Below are 20,727 nucleotides of genomic sequence, written 5' to 3'. Positions count from 1 at the left end.
TGTCCCGGGGGCTCCGCTACGCTGCACCCCTCAGGCGGCCGCCGGGAGGCTGAGCCGCCGGCACCTGAGCGCGAGACAGGGCAGGGCGAGGCAGGGAGGCGCCGCCTGAGCTCCGCACCAACCTCACTCCCCGGGGGCTGGGCTGCACCAGCTCTGCCCCGCGCAGCCGGGACCGGGGACCCTCCCGCCGCAGCTGGGGCATCCCCGGCGCAGGACCAGGGCAGGGATAGTGACGGGGGCCTCAAACGCCAGCTCCGCGCTGCTCGCCCGGATCGGCCGCGGCGGGGTCTCCGGTCCCACTCTTCTCGGGGTCCTGGCGGACAGGTGAGCCGCGAAGCGTCTTGAGAAGTCGATGCGCCATTTGTGACAGTGGGAGAGGGAGAAAATGAACTTGACTGTATCCCTCCAGTAATAACGCATTACATTCATATCATTAAAATAAATGTTACTGCTGGGTTTAAAGGAGTATTCCAGGCAGGTCTGGAGCCTCCTCAGCACTCAGCGCTGTGGTCTGCCCCTCTGGCTTCCCGAGGCTCTCCCAGGGCTTCACAGCATCCCTACGAGAGGTCTCATTTTACCTGTGGGGCGGGTGAGTCACTCAGTGTTTGTGGAAATACAACACAAGCCGTAGTCACCATTCTTTTCAGACAACCATGCAGCCTCCCGCTTCTCTCTGACGGATATTTAAATAAAGGAGGTGAACTGGAAAATATTCTATTAATTTGTGCTTTCCTGATTTAAGTTTTAGTACAGCATTAAACGACAGCTTTTACCCTGAGCTTTTAAACATGAGCGTTCATTAACTAAAAATACTTTCTTAATTGCATATAAAAAGCCGAGATTTTCCAGAACAACAAAGTAAGTTGGTTTATCTAGGTCCCAAATAAGGAATCTTAACTGCTGGGATTATTATTCACTGTTAAATATGTTTGAATAGTTTTTGCTGGTTTTCTATTCAAGAGAACATACTGAAAACTTTTGATGCAGTTCAACTTTTATATGAACTACTAGAACACGAAGGTTTATTTCATTGGACAATATTTCTAATGGAAAAAAAATTCTTGGTTTGCCTTTTTCATGAGGAAACACCTAACCCCTACAACTTGCTGTAAGCAGGTGAATCCCTTTGTGCAATACTGTCACCAATATACATTTAAAAATTATAGAATGATCTCAACAAAGTTCACTGATGTGAGACTGTGTGCTGCAAACAAGATCCCTGGCAGCTAAGTAAAAGGGTGAACTAATAAAATGTAACTGTTTTATTCCATTAATGGAAGCAGAGAAAATTTAAAATGTAAATAACATGCCACAGCAGAAAGATTGGCTCTTTGGGCTTAAATATGACTTGCCCTTATGTTTCTTGCAGTCTCAAGGAAGTGCAGAACATGCAATATAAGCTGTAACATGCAGGTATGCACAAGGTCAATTAAAACCTTTTTTGCCCCAAATTCTAGTGTTTTGTCAACAACAGCTATATCTCAGGAAAAATAACTTCCACCCCAAGCAGAAAATGTCTTGGTTCTAATGTTACTGAAAAACATTTACCAAATATTTATTATCCTTTTAAAAATAACTTTCATGATAACCATGATATTGGACGAAACAAGATTCCAAAATGAAGTGACTACAGTTCTGAAATTCAGGATTTCTGTTCTGAACAAATTACAGGCAGGGAAATTAGGGGAGAGCTGTTCAGAGACAGCAGTTTAATATCAGCCTTCAACTACCTGAAGGGTAGTTACAGAGAAGATGGAGTTAAACAGTTCTCCGTGGCAGCAGATGACAGAACAAGGAGCAATGGTCTCAAGTTGTAGCAAAGGAAGTTTAGATTAGATATTAGGAAAAACTTTTTCATGAGGAGGGTGGTGAAGCACTGGATAGGTTACCCAGAGAGGTTGTGGACTCTCTATCCTTCATCCTTGGAGGTTTTTAAGATCCAGCTAGATAAAGCTTTGGCTGGGATGAGCTACTTGGCAATGGTCCTGCTGTGAGCAGGGAGTTGAACTATATGACTTCCTGAGGTCCCTTCCAACCCAAATTTTCTATGATTCAGTTATGGCAGAATCAAAATAAGTTGTTGTTCGAGGATCAGTAAGAATATAGAAAGAGAGCTGTCATTTTGGCAGTGATTATTACTATAAGGAGTAGTCTGAATATCTTAAGCAATCTTTCTTAGTACTTTGTCTCTTAAAAATGGCAAAAAGTAGATCCCTCTCTAGCTGCTTCCGTATAAATTCACAATTTCTTAATTTAATTATCATACAAAGAGGATACACTTCTCATCTTATTTTTTCTACTTTGTTATTCACAATCTAAAGCAAATCAAAAAGTATCAATAAACAAAACTTCTGTGCCAAGAATTTACCATGTAAGTAAAAGTATTTAATCTCAGTGTGCTATAATGCTTGTTTTTAGCTAAGAAATAGTAGAAATAAAAGCAGTATAATGTGTGAATTGAAAGAAAGTTTTTTTGTGTTTTTGAACTAGTACCTATTTTAAAATCCTTATCTCCATAACTGCCCTCATGAGTGATTCACACCTAGGATGTTGAGGCACCCTGGGGTTCCCTGAGATCCTTTCAAAGGTGTCATGGCCACATAATGTTACCACTGTTAGGTTTGCAGATATGGTTCACAAGATAAACCCAGAGATTTCAAATGGCAAACCACAGTATTAAAAACATTCTGACCTGTTGTGGTTTTTTCTGGGTTCTTTGCAACAGAAAGAGCAATAAATAATAGTTATTTTTTGGTAGGGAAGGAATGAGTGAGAACTAAGTAATTGCAGACATTTTTCAAGGGGTTCCCTGACTAAAAAAGTTAAGAACACTGGTCTCAGGAGCTTGTGGCTTTTTGGTATGGTATTTTTGTGTGGTTCAAAAATCATTGTAATACTATAGTTTTCTTGCTATTCAGAACATTAAATTACTGGTATCTTTTTCAAAAGGTTATTTAGCAGAAGGACCAGGAACCTCTGGCACTAAGTTCTCATTTGCTTTTTCTTGCTAAAATTGAGAGATGATGTATTTGTTACTCATACCATAGCCATCTGAAATGGAAAGTCTCCCAGTGACTTGGTCTGTGCAACACTCAGAGGACCTAGATTTCAACTGTGAAATATGGGTCACTTGGAAAGTGAGTCAAAAATTTGTGAGGCACCGACAGTACTGGTTAGTGTTTCTCAACCAGGGTGCCTCCCCTGTTAAGTACTGGCTCTGAGGGTGCTTCTACACGTGATGACATTAACACGTACACATGATGAAAATGTCGCTTTGTGTGGCTTAATAGCATCACAGTGTACACATGCAAGACTTTTAGGGGGGTTTAAATGACACTGCATCATTGCAACCTAAACTTCATCCGGATGTAATTTAGTTTGCAGCTGTGCAAATTGCAATGATGCAGCTATTAGCTCGGTCCCCAGCTGCGGGCAGTCTCAGCAGGAAAAAAAGGATTGGGCCCCTCACTGCTTCTTCCTTCAGCAGGCACCTACTGAAGACAAGCGGCGAGGGGCCCAATCCTATTTTTTTTTCCCCTCGGATGAGCTGCTAGTGGGCTGAGTAGCCCCTGAGCTTTGGGGAGAACAGGTGACCACACTGGCCACCACTGTGTCAGCAGCTCACCCTGAGCCATGGGAGAGGCAGGCAGGCTCCACTGAAAAAAAGGATCAGGCCCCTCGCCATTTCTCCCTTCAGTAGGCGCCTGCTGAAGGCAGAAGCATTGGGGCCTGCTCGTGGCTGGGGGGCAAGCTGTTGGCAGACTGAGCAGCCCCTGAGCTGCAAGGGGACCTGGTCCTTCCTTCTACAGCAGCAGTGCCCTCTGGGGCCTCCCAGGTGGGGCAGCACTCAGTATGCTAGCAGCCCAACTCAGAGGCAGCACCCAGCCCAATTCAACTGTTCCCCAAGCCTGCCCGCTAGAAGCCCACTGGTCGCTGCTTCCTGGGCAGGCTCGAGGAACAGTTGGATCAGGCCAGGTGCTGCCTCTGAGCTGGGGCAGCACCGGGCCTGCCACCATGGAGGGAAGGACTGGGGCCCCCTGCAGCTCAGGGACCACTCTGCCCTCTAACAGCTTGCCTCCCATCTGCAGACAGGCTCTGGCTCCAAAAAAGGTACTGTAATGTGATGGCAAATTGAAATGGTTTAGTCCTCAGGGTTTTGTTTTATGCCCTACCATTTCAATGTAGGTGTTATAGAATAAAACCTTGGGGATTAAACTCCCATCATGTGTACAAGTGCCCCTACATGCCAGGCACTCTGTGCCTGTCCCAGTGTCCTTGCATCTCTCCTTGTGGCCCCCTGCATCAGCTCTGGGAGCTGGTGAATGAGCTGAGCTGAAAAGCACACCCCTCACCTACTGGCAGCCCCTGTGCCAATCACCACCATGGTCCAAGCAGTGCAGTCTGCTGCAGGTGGCTGGATGCCATGGGGCTGTTTCCCTGCAAGCTCCTGGAGCTGGTGGGAGGAGCCATGGGAAACGGTGGCTCTGGGTACTAGCATTCAAGCAATGGGACTTTTGTGGGCTCTCAGGAGGTAAGCATGGTAAAAAATAATCTTTAAATAAGATGCTATTAAATTCCAAAAAATTACAGAGTGGTGCCCTGAAGAAGGTTAAGAACCACTGACTGGCATAGGTATATTCTAGAGAAAAGGACAGTGAGTATTTTCCTTTGCTTCTTTGTATTTTTCTTTGGAAATTCAAACTGTACAAGTGATTCTAAATATATTTTATTGTTTAAATTATCAAATAGCACCTACTTTTCATCTGTTCAAATCATTGTGGGAGATATTATGAATGATGAAGTAGCAGGTTGCTTTTATATAGTCTTTAATAAATGCTTAAAATTGCAAGGAAAAAATTAAATATTTTTTTTCTTAGTCTGGAGTTTTGCACTGGACAGAAGTAGCGGGAAGGTGACAGAAACATCAGTAATGGGTAGAACCCTGGCCAAAATTTTCACTGACCATTAGAAGAAAAACTTTTATCAGGTAGTCTGAAATACATTTAGAATACAGGCAACTTCATGACCTCTATCTCATTTTCTATGCATACAAGAAGCAGGCACATCCCTGAATTTACTGACTCAACTATGGAGCAGTTTCCTCAGTGTTTGCTGTCATTTGCCACTACAGTGTGATCCAACTAGAAAGTGATCAGCTTAACAAACTAGTGGCTTTTAACAACATATTGGAGGCCGAAAAAAAAGAAAAATTATGAAGGTAACTTCATTTTTTTTAAAGATACAAGTTTTCTTTTAAATAGCAAAGATATAATGAAAATTACAAAGGTGGAGAAAGGCAAAAACTTGTTCTTGGAATCTGAAATTTCTCAGTAACTGCTCTGATTCTTGATTGAGCTAGATACATAATCTTATATTTGTCAGCAAGAATCCTCTTCCAGTTTTGCTCTAGTCCATTTATGCACACTTCATGAACAAAATGTAAGCACCAGTTTAAATGTTGTCCTGTTCTGAACAAATTTAGTTAAGCTGTTGAAAACCAACAAACAAACAATACTACTACAAAACAAACTGCATGTACTATTTAGATTGCAACCAAATAATTTTATAGTAATGCAAGCACAGTTTGAGGCCACTTTCTTCCTCTGGTCTCCAAATATTTAACTTATTTAGTTAAAAAATATTCAAAAGTAATCTTTATCAAAATTAAACAATTTGTTATCCTGCATTATAGGTATCAACTATTCAAAAACTAAATATAACTCTATCTAAATATATATTCACAAATACAGGTTTCATCCTTTAACTGTTGTCAAGGGAGCAGATCTTGCAACAAGATCTGTGAAGTATGGGGGTTCACCCACACATCTGCAGTTACAGGATGTGGCTCAAAGTTAACATACCTGACCCAAAGTTAGTGTACCTAAAGACTTGACTCACTATTGTTGGAACCTTTGTGTAGTAGTGGCAGTATCATAGCTAATTAGGTTAATCTGAGGCACGATTATTGCTAGATGAAAGCTCTCTCGTTCCACAGTGTTCAGGAGTGTTGGATTTTAAAATATTGCTAATATAATAAGAAATTAAATTGGCTGTTTTTTAATAAACAATAATCTATACCTGGTAGAATAGCAGCTTTATTGAAATTAGTTGTCCTCACAACATAGCAAGGGAAATACGTGAGAGAGAATTTTCCTTGAAATAAACCTCCACATTTTAATAGCCAGTCATCGGTGTTCATTGTTAGGCAATTACTGACTGATTACAATGAATAACTATCACATTTAAAATTAAGTTTCAGGAAATCATACTGTACCTTAACTGTTGTACCTTGCATGAAGCAATGCTAATAAAAAAAATAGGCAGGATGAGGCATAAATAGTAAGTACATCTGCACAAACACTTTGAAAAAAAGGAGTTTGAAACTATATACAATCTGCTATAGACTCAAGCCAAAAAGATTATTATAAATATTATATATATTGAAAGGCCATCTGTGTGTCTGTCTGTCCGTAACGCTCTTTAAATGTGAATAGCTTGAAAACTATAAGAGAGAACATTTGTGTCTTCAGAGAAATTTCTTTGCTAAACCTTAGCGTTTGTTTAGTGACTATGTCAGGATGATCCTGACTTCCAGAATCAGGGGAAAAAAGTCAAGGTCCAGGGCTGTTTCTACTGAGCTCTTCCCGGGAGTGCACTGAGAGCCTGGTACCACAGGGAAGACCGAGGGAGGAGTAAGCTGAGGAAAAGCAGGAGGTGTGCAGAGGTGGGAGGCAGTGGTGGCCTGAGCAGGGATGGCACAGAGGAAGCCCTGGAGCATGGGCAGCTGTTGCAAGGCACAGGTTTTCCTTGCCCTTGCCCTTGCCCAGCAAAGAGACAAGCAGCTGGGCAGCAGCATGGGCAGGTCCATTTCCAGTCTGCTGGAGGAGAGCAAGTGCAGGAAGGGATTGGTATCTTCAAATGTTTAGCCTATTTAAGTTTTATAAATATTTATATTTATTAAATAAATTAAAAAGTAAAGTCTGTTTGTTTTTGCTATTTGAAATTCATCCGTAATTCTTGACAGGCAATCCACTAGTATGTTAAATGTTTACAAACTTTGAGTGAAAGATTACATATCTGAAATACAGCTAATAAGTTACTGATTTGCTTTTGGAGTGATCCTGTATCATTATGGAACAATTTATTATTTGTTTTCAGTTCCACCCCTGCTCTTATGTCAAAGGTCACAAAACATTTTTCCATGCGTGAAAGAAGGTATTTTAGGTGTTTCAGCAAATCAGTCCTACTGTATGTATGCGCTGAGTCTATAATTATACATACTGAACAATGAAACTCCAGCTTTCTAAGGCAAATTAGCTTGTGGTAATCTTTGAATAATCAGACTATTGCAAAGTAAGGAATAAAGAACATAGATACCCTGGACCTGAGAAATCTTATGCCTATACATTTTTTTTTTCAGGAAGAGGGGAGTAGAGTCAGTGGCAACCTACTCCTTCGTCCAGAGGTTTAGAGGGCGTCTTGATGAGTGGAGAAAGGTAGCACACTACCTTTGTAGTTACAATCGTTACGGTAGCCCTGGTAGTTTATTTGTCTCCAAACCTGCAAGAATACGTTATAAATACTGGTGGCTCATTTCCCTTTTGAATAGCAGGATCTCTATCTTACACACTCAACTTCTGGCACTTTTTTTCTTGAAATCAGATTGACACTGGCTGCTGTCAGATGTGGGGAAAAAACAAAACAAAACAGCATTTTATGAGTTTAGTACATGCCCAGAAGAGGCATTGCATTAGTTTGACCCAGCTCATCCCATATCCGTATAAGTCGCGTGCTTCACTGGGGCTTTTCAGTGCTTGTGTCTAATAGCTGACTGCACCAGCTATTAGATAAAAGCACCATTAAACCCCGCTGAACCGCACAGGTCAAACTAACATACTTCCTCTTCCAATAATGTGCTGTTTTTCTGGTCATTTTTTTCATGTCTGTCACCAGTATTACCCCTCTCAATTCACATAAAATGCATTTGAGAGACAGGTTTTTTTTCATCTTTTCAATATTGTATACACTTCATACATACTGCTTAAATAATTGAATTAAGAAGTGTTTAGCAAATGTGGAACCTGGTACATTGGTAATATGTCTGTGGTAAACGGTAGAAAAAAGGATGTATAGAAAAATATCAGCATGACTACTGTATCATTCTGACATTTTTTGTTTTATTTTTTAATAGTTTTTAAAAAGAGTTCCAAGAATTGGAAAGAGGTCAATACAGATAAATGGGCTTTTTGCTTTAGTAACTTCTCAATCACAGTCTTCTAAATAAATCAATTTTGGCATTGCTTGAATTCTTTGCCTTACTTAATTTCCTAAATAACTTATATCATGACTTTACCATAGATGTATAGTTCCTTATTTATATATTCTTTAATTTTGTACTGATTCAGTTTTACATATCAACTTTTTCAAAGTTTGTTTTTTAAAGAGCAACCCATACTTTAATTCTGACTTTTATCATTCCTTTTGTAATCTAGCAAATTTCAGTTAAATAATTTTATTTTCTAGTACCTGTGTACGCTTGTTTTGTTCTTCTGTTGAAGGAACTTCTAATATTGGGTTTGTCCTTACAATACTTTATCACCTCACAGGTGTATATTCTGCGGTTTATAGATTAGAAGTCTGAGATACGGAGATGTAAATGATTTGCCCAGTTATGCTGAAATCCTTGCCAGTGTCAGGACTTGAAATTGGTTCTCTTCACAATTTAGTCCTGTGTGGGGTATTGTCCAGGGTTCAGCAACCTATGGCCCAAAAAAAGAACTGTAGCAGCATTGGGGACTGGCAGCATGCAGCTTGGCTTGGTGTGTCTCCCTTTTCTGCCCTGTGCCGCGCCACTGATCTTCTCTGCAGCCCTCACTGCTGTCTCTTCTCCCTATGGCTACTGAATGTAAAATTTAGCCCTCCCCACTGCTGTGTGGGATAGAAGTCAGTAGCAAGTGGTGGAGGCAGCAGTAGTTGGCTTGAGCACTGCAGAGAGGAGCGGTGGGCTATGGTGGTAGCTGGGTTGCAAGGGGTGGCCTTCTGCTCTAAATGGTTGCCAACCCCTGGTTTCGTCCATCTTTCCTTCTAAAAACACAAGCTCGCTCATTCTTCTGTTAGAATGTAGATTTCTCAGACACTTTCTTTTTCTACCATCCTTCCAAGTCCCTGATTCTTTCTGTGGTTTACTGACTATACCATGAACACACAAATAAGCTCTAACAAATGCTTAAGAGTATCATGTATTGTTTTGCATGCCATTTTTTTCTTTTTAATAAATCCCTTTCACCACTTTACTGCATTTGTGTGCTGGGATGAAGTAAGTTCCACCATAACTCCAAACATGTACCATGAATCAGAAGTTCCACCATAACTCCAAACGTCTACCATGGCTGGATAATTGTTTTCTTGCTCCTCGTTTCAATTATACAAGGGTATTTCAGAAAGTAACAGCAAAATGGCTTTCTGCGCTGCACATCTGTGACAAAGAAAAACATTATATGGCAGCAGGGAACACTGATGATGACATTGCTGTATGCCCCTATGTAGAGAACTAATGTGGTTCAGTAAATAATCATTGCACACAAAACGGTTTATTTCAAAATTTACCATTACTTTCTGAAACATCATATATATCTCAGCTATGATTTTACATTTCCTGCGCACGAAAAGACCAGAATTTGAATCTTGTTGGGTTTTCTTACATTATTCACTGAGCCTTCAATCTGAGTTCTTAAATGCTAGTATCCCCCAAATGTTTACATTTATACTATAAACTGACATGCTAAAAACCCCTGGCATTTTTGCCCTGAAAATCTATAACCATATCTTTCTGTTAAGCCTATTTGCTGTTCAGCATCCTGTTTTATTACCCCTTATGATGTAACTTTCCATCTGGCCTTAAACCCTTGAAATCTTGCCCAAATTCAGTAAGTTACAAAACAAATAAGACTTACGTTAGTTCCTTTGCATCCTAGACAAAGGATGCTGTTGTGATTGGGTGCTGTCTTTAAGTTAACTTGATTGTTTTGAAAAATAATCTGGTCTGTAACTGCTTGTATAAAAGCCCTTTTAGAAAGGGGAAAGATGACATGCTTTAAAATCAAAAGCAGCTCTTTGTAATTGTGTGTGTGTGTGTGTGCGCACGCATTCCAGAGATCACTGTATATATACCTTGTCACATAAAAAGGAGGGGGGCATGGTATTTCCCAATAGGAAACAAGTGTAAAAATTAGTAGTTTTAAAATGGAATAAAGTTCCAAAAAAAAAATAAAAAAATAGATCATAATGTGTAATGTTGAAGCAGTTCTCCCTGTAAGTACAACCATCAAAACCTCATTTACTTTTTAATTTGGATGTGGCTCTGGGTCTACGCCGGATCAGAGGGTGCTGAAGCTAGCACACAGGGCTGGTCCAGCAAAGCAGCACATGCAGTGCGTGCCCCATGCTGGCTCCATCTGCCAAATGCAGTCCCAAGTGCTGACACTGTAAGCCCTTGAGTGCAGCCAGTGCATGCTGCACATGCAATATGGGCTGCACCAGCTATATACACTGCACGCAGCACAGGGTACTGACATAAGACACATGCTACATGCAACACCTTGCTGCACTGACCCTGTGCACTGGCTCTGGCATACCACAGCACAGACATGGCATCCAGAATGCACCTTGTGTCAGCCCTCCGGGCCATATGCAGCGCCTCCAATGCCAGATCCAGCCTAGGCTCCAGACTAGCTCTACATGCCGCATGCAGCGCATGGGGTTGATTAGAGACCTATGAGTCAGATCATATGGCTCCATGGTCTAGATTTGGCCTGCAGGCTGTATGTTTGACAGCCCAGAACTAAGGACAATATCCTCCTCTCCTATTTCTATAAGTGAAGGGAACAAGAAAAACTGGATCTCAGGAACCTTACATTTAAGAGCAGGAGGGCATGCTTTTCAGCAAGCCTTGTTAGTTCTCTTCAGAGAGAAGTTTTTTGAGATTCTAAGGTTGCCTGGATCACAGTTCTTCATAGGTTTGGTTGGGCAGGAGAGAGCTGGAAGATCATTAGGATTTGCTAAATATGGATTTGGGTGTTAAGGTGATGCCAGTCAGACAAAGAAACACCCAAATAATATGCAACACCACCATGCAGTGCACAACAGAGTCCTAAATTAGGCACAAAGCTTTATCTTTACATTTTTTTTCTTTTTATCTATAATGCCCTTGCATTCTAAAATGCAATGGCAATACATAAATAAATAAATGATCACAATTCTTGTTACTGTCACAATGCCATTATTCCAGATCTGAAGAATTATGGTAAAAAAAATAAAATAATAAAAATTGCAGACAGTGGCAAACAAAAGTCAGTCTTGATTTATACCTACATGGGTTTATACTTAAATAAATCTAATTGAACTCAGTGGAGGTATACTTGCATGATTAAGACCCCTTCTACACATGCAGGTAAAGGTGCAATTTGAGCTAATGAGTAATTCACACTATCGCACCTCCCACCATGCCACACTTGCACGGCAGGAGGCGCAATTGTGGGATTGCACATTAGATCCAATCCCGCTTTACTGCTGGCATAAGGGAAGCCTGGTCCCGGGCTCCCCCTGCACGGCATGCCAAGAAGCAAGTTTCCATGGCTGGGAGCCCCCTTTGCTAAGGGGGTTCCCAGCTGTGAGAGCCACGGGCTGCCAGGACCAAGGGTCCTGCAACTGACAGGGCTCCAAGTCTTGGTTGCACCTCATGTTAATTGCAGGGTTTCTAGGTCCAGGATGCATGTGAGCCACAGCTGGAACTGAGAGCCCTGTGTAGACTGGGGGTTTTACACACCCCCAAGTCTTGCATATCACAGCAGCAGTGATCTGTGGGGCTTGGGAGTTCCATGGTGGGCAAGGTGCACCCCTGCAGCTGGGAGCTCTGGCTGCTGATGGGGTTCCCAGGCACAGGGGAACCCCTGCTACATGTCCAAAACCCCGAATGCCCAACCGGCGAACAGCAAGGGTGTCCTGTATATGCGTGCATGCACTGTACAAGGCTGCTGATTTCTCTGCATGGTGATGCCATTTTCCGTAAAAGACAGTAAGGTGATAAGGAGTGGAGCAAAATGTAAAACAAATTAAAAGACTTCAGAAGGAATTAGGGATTTTACTTGATACTACTGTTATAATGATACCTTGAGAAACACTGTGACAAAGAGTGGCATTCAACTGGAAAACAACTTTTTGGACTGGTTAAGAGTACAAAGTGCTATGGCTTGATATACTTGATTTCTGAGATACTGAAACTTAATTCTGAAATTCTCATTGAATTAAATTTAGGTCTCTTTACTTTCAGTCCTTTCTTGTTCTTCCCCTCTCCCCCATCCTCCTCTGCACCAAGTGAAAAGAGCACATCAGCTCCAATAATGCATAGAAGGTACTTTTTAAGAGGGCCTATTCACAAAGTAGGCTCTGAGTTTCAGGGTTGAGCAGTTAGGATGCAACACCACACCTCAGCTTATGAGGCCACCTCTGTCTGGAAGAGGTCGTCTTTTTCAGATGGAGGGGAGCAGGTCTACATAAATGGCATGGGATGCATTATCAGCATAAAGAGACAACTTCCTTTTTGCTTTTCTTAAAGATTTCTCAGGTGATAATGAGGGTAGATATGGTGTCACTTCTCAGCCTGCTGATTAATCACAAAGGGATCCTTAGCACCTTCTGACTTTAGCCTACTGCTACAATAGAAGCTAAATTGGACATATGTAGGTCTACAGAAAACAAGCATGTTTCTTTGTTAGCCGTTAGAGAACTTCCTTGTGAACTCTCCATTTGCCTGAGTGATACTCACTGCAATTAGCCCAGTCAGCATGCACACATGAAAGGCCTTCAGTTATTCCATTTACCCCCCTCCATGCAGTAAAAAAGAATGGCCTCTTTCAGAAGATGCTGCTCTGTGGTTCCTCATTAGTGATTTAAATAGAGCACCACAACCATACTGTCCAACACTGAAGATGTTGGCTTATGGAGAGCTGCTAGGACATCAGAGCAAGTATAACCGCCCTGAGTTCTAGCATTTTGATTTGAACCTTCTTTTCACTTGTGAATGAGCTCCCTGAACTAACCTAATATGAGAAGAAATGCACCTTCTCTCAGGCTGGCCTCAGAGGGGATAGAAAGTCGTTAGAGAAAGGAACTTTTTTAGGAAATTGGTGACTAGACAGGACTAGGTCCTTTAGTGGCAGGGGAACCTTTTGTTTGATCTCAAGGTGCTTAGTGGAAGCTTAATGGGACACGAGAAGGAACTGTTGCAAGGAGCAGAAACTACTGTGACCCAGGCACCAGATGGATGTCTGTTTATAATGCTGAAAGGCCTGAATCATTTGCTGAATCAAATACTTCATCTCGATGGCCTCCCTGGGACACACCCTGGGAGACCTTGGTTCACTATGTGAATCTGAGCTTTCAAAAGATAAATACATTTAGATGCTGCATTTAGATGCTGCCTTGTTGACCTCCTGAAAGGAATGGACTCATGAGTAAGTAATCCAAACACAGGGACTTCCATTATTTTGATGAATGTTTCTTGGGCAGAGGCAAGCCTAGGGGCTGTAATATGTATTGGAAATGTAACTGGTGCCTGAGAACCTGAAAAGTTTCTAGTCAGCCAGAGTCATGCATGCCCTTGAAGATGACAGATGTCAAGAAGTCTTCATCAGTCACTGCTAAAGTGAACTGATGCACTTGGACCTCTGTAAACTACCAAATATCTTGAGTAGACCTCTTGACCTAGCTGATCCAGAAAGACAAGCACAGTGGCCCTAGCCCAAACAAGATAGGAAAATGTTTTGGCTGTATTAGCCTAGTCTGAGGAAGGTAAAGGAAATAAATATTTATGAGCTACTGTGAGAATCTGCATTTAGAATACTAGAACAGGCAAGAAGGAAACCCTTCTTCCAAGGACTTCCAATTCTAAAGTAAGAGAAATATTAGGTATCTATATGCCCTTCAATACCTATAGCTAAGAAAAGTTTGGATTTAAAGGCTGTCTTCTAAAAGGGCACTTGTAGAATTTGTTCCTATTAGATTTAATCAGACAGAGAACCAAATCAAACCAAACACAGCAACTGAGCTTTCTTATTAGAGAAGGAAGGAAGGCAATTAAAGTCTTACTCAAGAGGTTCAATCGGAGAAATATTTTCCTTCTCTGAAATCTTGAGAGTTGAATCAAGGAGTCACTGAATACTTTTGAGCCATAAAAAAAAATTAAAAAAAAAAGCTGGAAGAGTTGAGTGAACAAGTGGGCTGTAAGTGAAAGTCAGAACGTCGGTTTCTATCTGAATGAGGTCTTGGACCATGTTGTGTATTTTGTTCACTGCTTAGGAGACACTTAGAAAGGTTCCTATGGCCACCTTTTGAAGGCTGCCAGTCTCACAGACCTCCTGGAGGGAATGGATTTATGAGAAATTCATCCAAATAAGGCAGAGCCAAACATTATGCTGGCTCAAGGGCCTTTAAGCCCCATGGGTAGCTCTGCCCCTTGAGAGCTGCCCTGCCCCCTGGTTGCCATCTTGGGACTGGAACTCACACCCTTAACCCCTGACCTTTGCCACTGGAAGCTCCCCCCCACCCGCCAAACACTCCTTTTGGGAAGAGAGGGTTGCCATCTTAAAACCAGAAAAAAAAAAACCCCATACACTAAAAGTTAAATACCTACAGTAACATATTTTAATTTTATTACAAAAAATATTTTTGCCATGATTTGTGTTTGAGTACTGTAGAGGTGATTTTCACAAGAACTCAAAAGTAAAGTCTTAGTCTTGTATATTGTGTGGGGGTATGTGGTTGAGGGAGGGTGTGGGGGGGCATGTGTGTGTATGTGGGTTTAGGTGGGTGTGTGTATGGTGGGGGTGGGGGAGTTTGTTAGGGGGTGTGGCTGCGTGTGTGGGGCAATAGGGTAAGTTGGGGGTGTATATGTGGGGGAGTTGTGGGGGCAGGGTGTGGGTATGTGGCAACTGTGGGGCGTGACGGAGGCTGGGGGTGGTGGGGACCCCACTGCAGTTCCCCCATGGTGCACAGGCCCCACTGGCAGCAGCAGCAGGCGGGGGTGCTTGTGATGTTCATGGCCCATGCATGCGCTATCACCGGTGGCACAAGGCTCCAGCCAATGCTGCACATTGTGGTGAGGATTGCGGCTGGGCCAGCGTGCCTCTATTGCCAGGGCTCCCCAACACACACATGTAGCTCCTGCACTGACGCGCCACCAAGGTAAGCCCCACACTAGAGCCGGCTGCCTTCCCTGCCCCCTGCTATGCAGGTTCCAGGACTTTGAGGAAGAAGGAACTGAAGCTCCTTCCACAAGAGTCCCAGGACCTGCACAACAGGAGTGGGGATGACAGCTGGTCCCAGTGAGGGGCTTCCCTTGGTGGCACACAAGTGTGGGAGCATGTACGCAGTAGGGAGCCCTGGCAATAGAGGTGGGCTGGCCAGGCTGCGCTCCTCACTGCAACGTGCAATGCTGGCTGAAGCCACATGCTGCCAGGCAACAGCACCTGAGCCAGGCATGAGTGCCCCCGCCTGCTGCTGCTCCTGCTGGCGAGGCCTGCGTACCATGGGGGGAGTGTTTGGGGAAGTCCCCATGTCCCCCCCACCCTCCCTCACATCCACACCCTGCCCACCTGAGCTCTGTGCTGCCACTGTCCCCCTGGGAATGGGCTCTGAGTTCCCACCAGGCCCATGCTCCATGCTCCCACCCACCTGCAGCTCCCCCCTGCCACTTCCCTACCTGCTGCTTGGAGCAAGTGGGACCCTGGGTAGTTGAGAGGGTCCCCTGGAAGCTGTGTGCTAGCTAGGCTGGGCCCTTCTACCCATGGGGGTGAAAGTGAGGCACAAAAGGCTATGCTGGGGGTGTATATGTGGTCCCAGCTGGGTGGGGTACAATTAACTGGTGGGCACCGTGGGCTGGATGGAAGTGCCTAGCAGGCCTGTGAGCCTGCCCCTGAGGTAAGGGATTATTTAGACACTAGCAGTCAGATGGAATGTGTACATCCCCGTGCAGCTGTCCTAAACAAATACAAGGTATACCTGACTATAGCTATTGGAATGACTCAAAATTAAAAAAAAATAAATCTTGCTGTGTACTGTTTTTCAATCAAATGCATCATCCATGATACATTAGTATCTTGGAAAGAAATAAATGATTTGGAGAAAGGTATCATACCCGAATTCACTTTAATCTGGGACAAGTTCAGGTCTTGAAAAGCTACCCCAGTATATAGATTGTACATAGGTTATTAGGTAAGGTAGGAATCAGCTTGGGAGAGGGGCAGTTTAGCTATCCCCCGTGGTAATGGAAGAGTGGCCAAGGAAAAAACTCAAGGGAATCCCATTTGGGGAAAACAGGTAGACCTTATAAGAATCTAATCCTGATGTATTTAGATGGGCTTAAAAATGTCATAGGCAAGATTCAGATAAGACCATTCTTCTGCAGTGACTCTTCTGGGGTTCCCTGCAGAAGATATGTTAGACATGGATGAGGCTGATCTCTTAAAGGCATCCAAATTAAGTCCAATTTGGGGGCCTTGTTGGGTCCCCATGCTCCTAGAAGACTGTTTTTTCTTGTCCAATACAGGCTTAAGAAAGAATATGGAGAAAAGAGAGGATGTGGCGATAGAGGCAGATCAGACCTTTTCCACTTAGGCTACCCGATGGGAAAATCTGTTTTTCTTCTCATGTCCTTGCCATAAACTAGATGTTTTTCCATAATTGTGCACAAATGATGGCTCTTTCCACCCTGTCCAACAGCGCAACACTGTTCACAAAACTCTTTTGTACTTTATGCCATTTAGTTCTGTGTGACCATAGAGTGGTTCTTCCATCTGCCTTGATCTTTATTTTTGGCTCGCTTTCTTCTGATATCAAGTGGTACAATTCCAGTCGGTAAGTACAGGCTATCCTTTAACGTTGGCTTTAGACATCCTGTTATTTCACAACCGCTGTTGTTTAGAACTGGGTCTAAAGACTGTAGAAGAAAGGAATTTCCATGGAGAAGGACCAGCAAGGCTACAAAGACCTCACAAAACTAACTTATTGGTCCCCAAATGGAAAGAGGAAGAATGAAAAGGAAACAAAGATCCCTTACTTTCATCTTAATCCAGAATCCTCCTCTGTGACATCAGCTCAGAGGCAGTTACTAGTCTTGTTCAGTAATTTATTCATCTACTCTTCATCTTCTATTCTTGCTGTTGGCTGCAACAATTTTATACAGGTATAGGCACAGTACGCAAACCAGCTGTATTGTTTGGAACAGCTGAGTCAAATAAAACTTTACTCTTCTGCTAACATTTTCTGCTTCTGTTTTGAGACAAATCCATACGTTAGGTAGCTAAAGTAAGTTGGAACAGGCACGGAAACCTCATTCATGGGCCCCTGCTGCCTATGTGTTAGGAAACAAGTAAGGACCTAGAGCCTAACTTCTTCAGCACTCCCTGTCTCTCAGATTAAAATAAACCTCAAATGTCCATGAGGACAAAAATATAGATATCAACTAGAGAGCTGATCTGCTGACTTATTTGTTAAATACACCTGGTTGTTAAGTGTATTATGAAGTTTTGCTTTTTATATAGCTTAAGATTACTTTTGAATAAAAATATTATTGCATTTCTGAAACTGTTGCCCTCATAAGTGTGGACAATTTATGTGTGTGCCTTCATTCATCTTAATGAAATGCTAACTAACTCTAGATCTGCATTTCTGGCCCTCTTTGCTTTCCTTCTCCTCTTCAAAACTGTTAAGTAACTAGGACTGATAGAAAGCGTTAAGCTCCTTGTCCTGCCAAAATCTTTATGTATTCTGAGAATGGTCAGCAGGTGTGAAAGTGATTTTGGGTAAAGACCTACTTGACATGTCAAGGCTTAAGATTTGTTATATGTGATCAGCCACAAAAAATGTACTGAATAGAAATCACTTTTACCAAATTTCCGTTGCATGGTCTGCATGATGCAAATGAGTCATTTTCAAGTCGTTTCAAAAGTCTATATATTGAATATTACTAAAATGATAGTGCCACTATTATTTACAGATGACTCAAAATGACTGTACTTCAGCTGATATAACCCAGTTGCTGGTCATGATGGCAGAAAGTCCATCCAAAGGTGGGGATGGATCTCAGTGATGCAAATGTCTACAACCCTTATTACCTTAGCGGGCTCAAAGCTGATTAATGTTCTCTTAAAAGCTAAGAGTTATATCAAGGGCTGATAGAAAATATACTAGTTCTGTATGTCCCTTTCCAGCTTGGAACAACTAGGATTTTATGGAGTCCTGACTGCACCTAAGTTGACCTCCCCTAACAGAAGCTTTAACTCTTAACTCTTCATAAATGGATTTTGTGTCGGCAGTTAAACAAACCAGTTTGTAGGTCAGGTTGTCAGGATTAACAGAAAAGGCCTTCACCAAGCAAGCATTTCAATTTTAGAGAATCAAACTTGTCTTGGGAACTTCTGATTAAGGGGGACAGAAAAAGATGGATTTAGTAAAATATTTCTGATGAAAATAAAGTTTGTAAATAAAATAGAAGGGAATCACATTTTTTTTTAGAAATATAAATGTAAAACGTGCATCTGACAATTCATAACCAGCTGTCAATTGTACAAAAACATTCCACGTTAATAGACAAATAGATACCTATTAATTTATTACTGTACTCCACACTTTAATTTTTTCCCCTTAACCTGTTGAGTTTTCTAAGACATGTTCTGAGTATTTCAAAACCAGCAGTTAATGAACTAGTGGTTTTTTAAATTTCATTTTTCTGAGAGTATACATCTAAGTCTTGACTGTGTCTTCCCACCCATTTTTTGGCATATGACTTACTTTTTTGTTTTCTTATAAGCACAATAAAGACACTAGCAGAAAATGCTGCAATGTTTTTGTGCTAAAATATTTGGCTATTTGTAGCCTATAATGTACAGCCATTAAAAAAAAATTTTTTTTGGCTAATCATGCTTCAGTGACAAAGCAGGAAAAAACCAAAAACAAACCAACCCCCCCTCCCAAAACCACCCCCAGCAAATGCAACTGATTTAGAATTGGGAAGAACTATTGTAGGTTTTATGTTTTATACAATCTCATATTCATGTGCAGTCAGAACTCCCATAGACCTAGGAAGAGATTTGTACGTGCAAGGAGCCAAGGAACAGGGCCCTTAAGATTTAGCCATCAACTAGGAATATAAAATTTAACTTCACAACAGACAGACAATAGACGAGTAGTACAATTAATTTACATCAAACCATTTTACATGACATGATTTCACAATATTTCATTTGAAGCCACTGCAAAATCATTTGGGGGTGGGGCCAAAAACCTTATTACTGAAGAAAAGAAAACTGATCTGTAGATACAAGGGAAAAAAACCCTGCCTCCTCTCATTACACAAAATACCAAGTGGCTGTAAGATCATGTCTGTTCCAGTCAATAGGTCGCACAATATTACATTATTTAAATAAATATAATTTAGTGATCTCCATCTAAACTGCTCCTACTCAGATAAAAGAAAAGAAAAAGATACAATAGATCAAATCTTGCCCCACCTTTCTTCCCCCCACCCCTTCTCTTAGTGAAACAGGCATAAATTGTTTAGGAGCACCACAGCGCCACCAACACAGATCAATGCAAAACAAAAAAGATCTCCCACCGTGTGAAAAAAATGCGCCTAGAAAAATGCCAAAAATTACAAAATGTCTCCCAAATGTACCTTCTGAGAGAAAAGCAAGGCTTCTATAATGAAATGTGGCTAAATTGGAGCCTCTAGACAAATAAGGCTTTAGGTTGACTTTCATAGGAGAGAGCTGATTTGCAAATAAAAAGGCCACTGTTTAGTAACAGACATAACTTAATATAAACCCTGTTATGTCAATCTCCACCTTCATTATACCAAAGGCAGGTTTTTTTTCCTGTAGTTGGAACCAAAGTAATCCATCATTAGCTACCAGAAATGACATTATAAACTACCTTGGCTACAGTCTCAATAAACATCTTATGGGAAGACATCTCCATACAGATTAGACAATGCATTACATTTATAGAGTAAAACATTTTTAGATAAATATAGCTATCACTCGCTACAGAACAAACCATCTTGAAAATATGAGAGTTCTTCCATCTGAAACAATCCTGTAAGTGCAGTTTAAGCTTCGATGTATTAATTTTTCAAGACGGAAACAAAAACTGTTTTCTAATTGTCGAAATTAACAAGCCAGTGTTGGGTGGAATAGGCACGACATCAAAGCTGGAGAAAAATACAAAGACTACGTTGTGCTCAATAACCTCTCGCCAATCCTTTACACAGGGGGTATCTCGCAAAAAGGGAGCAAGAAATAGAGGTTTAAAAAATCCCAAACTTACCTTTAGCGAAGGCACGGGGGATAGTCCTTGCAAAATGACTGTAACAATATAGGCTGTGGACTTGTTCCCCTACAAACAGCCATCTCAATGCAGCACAGGGATCTCCAAACATCTTCCAAATATTTCGGAAATCAGAACTGGGACTTTCTGCCATGGTCCCTGGTTGAATTAGGAGGTTTTCCTGAGGATCTGGGGGCGTTTGGAGAAATCAGAGAAATATCCAAAGAAGATTAAAAGCAGAGACAGCAGGAGCCAGAAGACTCTGGGGTTAACAACTTTGTAATGGCAAACAGGCGCGCGCTGATTGGCTGGGAGGGCAGTGTCCCTCCAGTCTGCACTATCCCCCGC

The 20,727-nt window shown here is 41.9% G+C and overlaps 1 protein-coding gene across 2 annotated transcripts in view; it reads right to left on the bottom strand.

Moving 5' to 3' along the window:
• The window catches only part of EPC1 (enhancer of polycomb homolog 1), an 85,831-nt gene extending 65,384 nt beyond the window's left edge, over nt 1–20,447 (bottom strand). For both annotated transcript variants that reach the window (XM_019531055.1, XM_019531047.1), the window contains exon 1: nt 20,380–20,447. The gene's annotated coding sequence lies outside the window, so the exon portion shown is untranslated. The remainder of the gene's footprint in view (nt 1–20,379) is intronic.
• Between the last annotated feature and the right edge of the window lie 280 nt (nt 20,448–20,727).

The sequence above is a fragment of the Crocodylus porosus genome, unplaced genomic scaffold, assembly GCF_001723895.1.
Source record: "Crocodylus porosus isolate Cpor-Errol unplaced genomic scaffold, CroPor_comp1, whole genome shotgun sequence".
In the NCBI taxonomy this organism is placed as follows: domain Eukaryota; kingdom Metazoa; phylum Chordata; order Crocodylia; family Crocodylidae; genus Crocodylus; species Crocodylus porosus.
The sequence above is the reverse complement of the archived record's forward strand: the minus strand, read 5'-3'. Positions and strand labels throughout refer to the sequence as shown.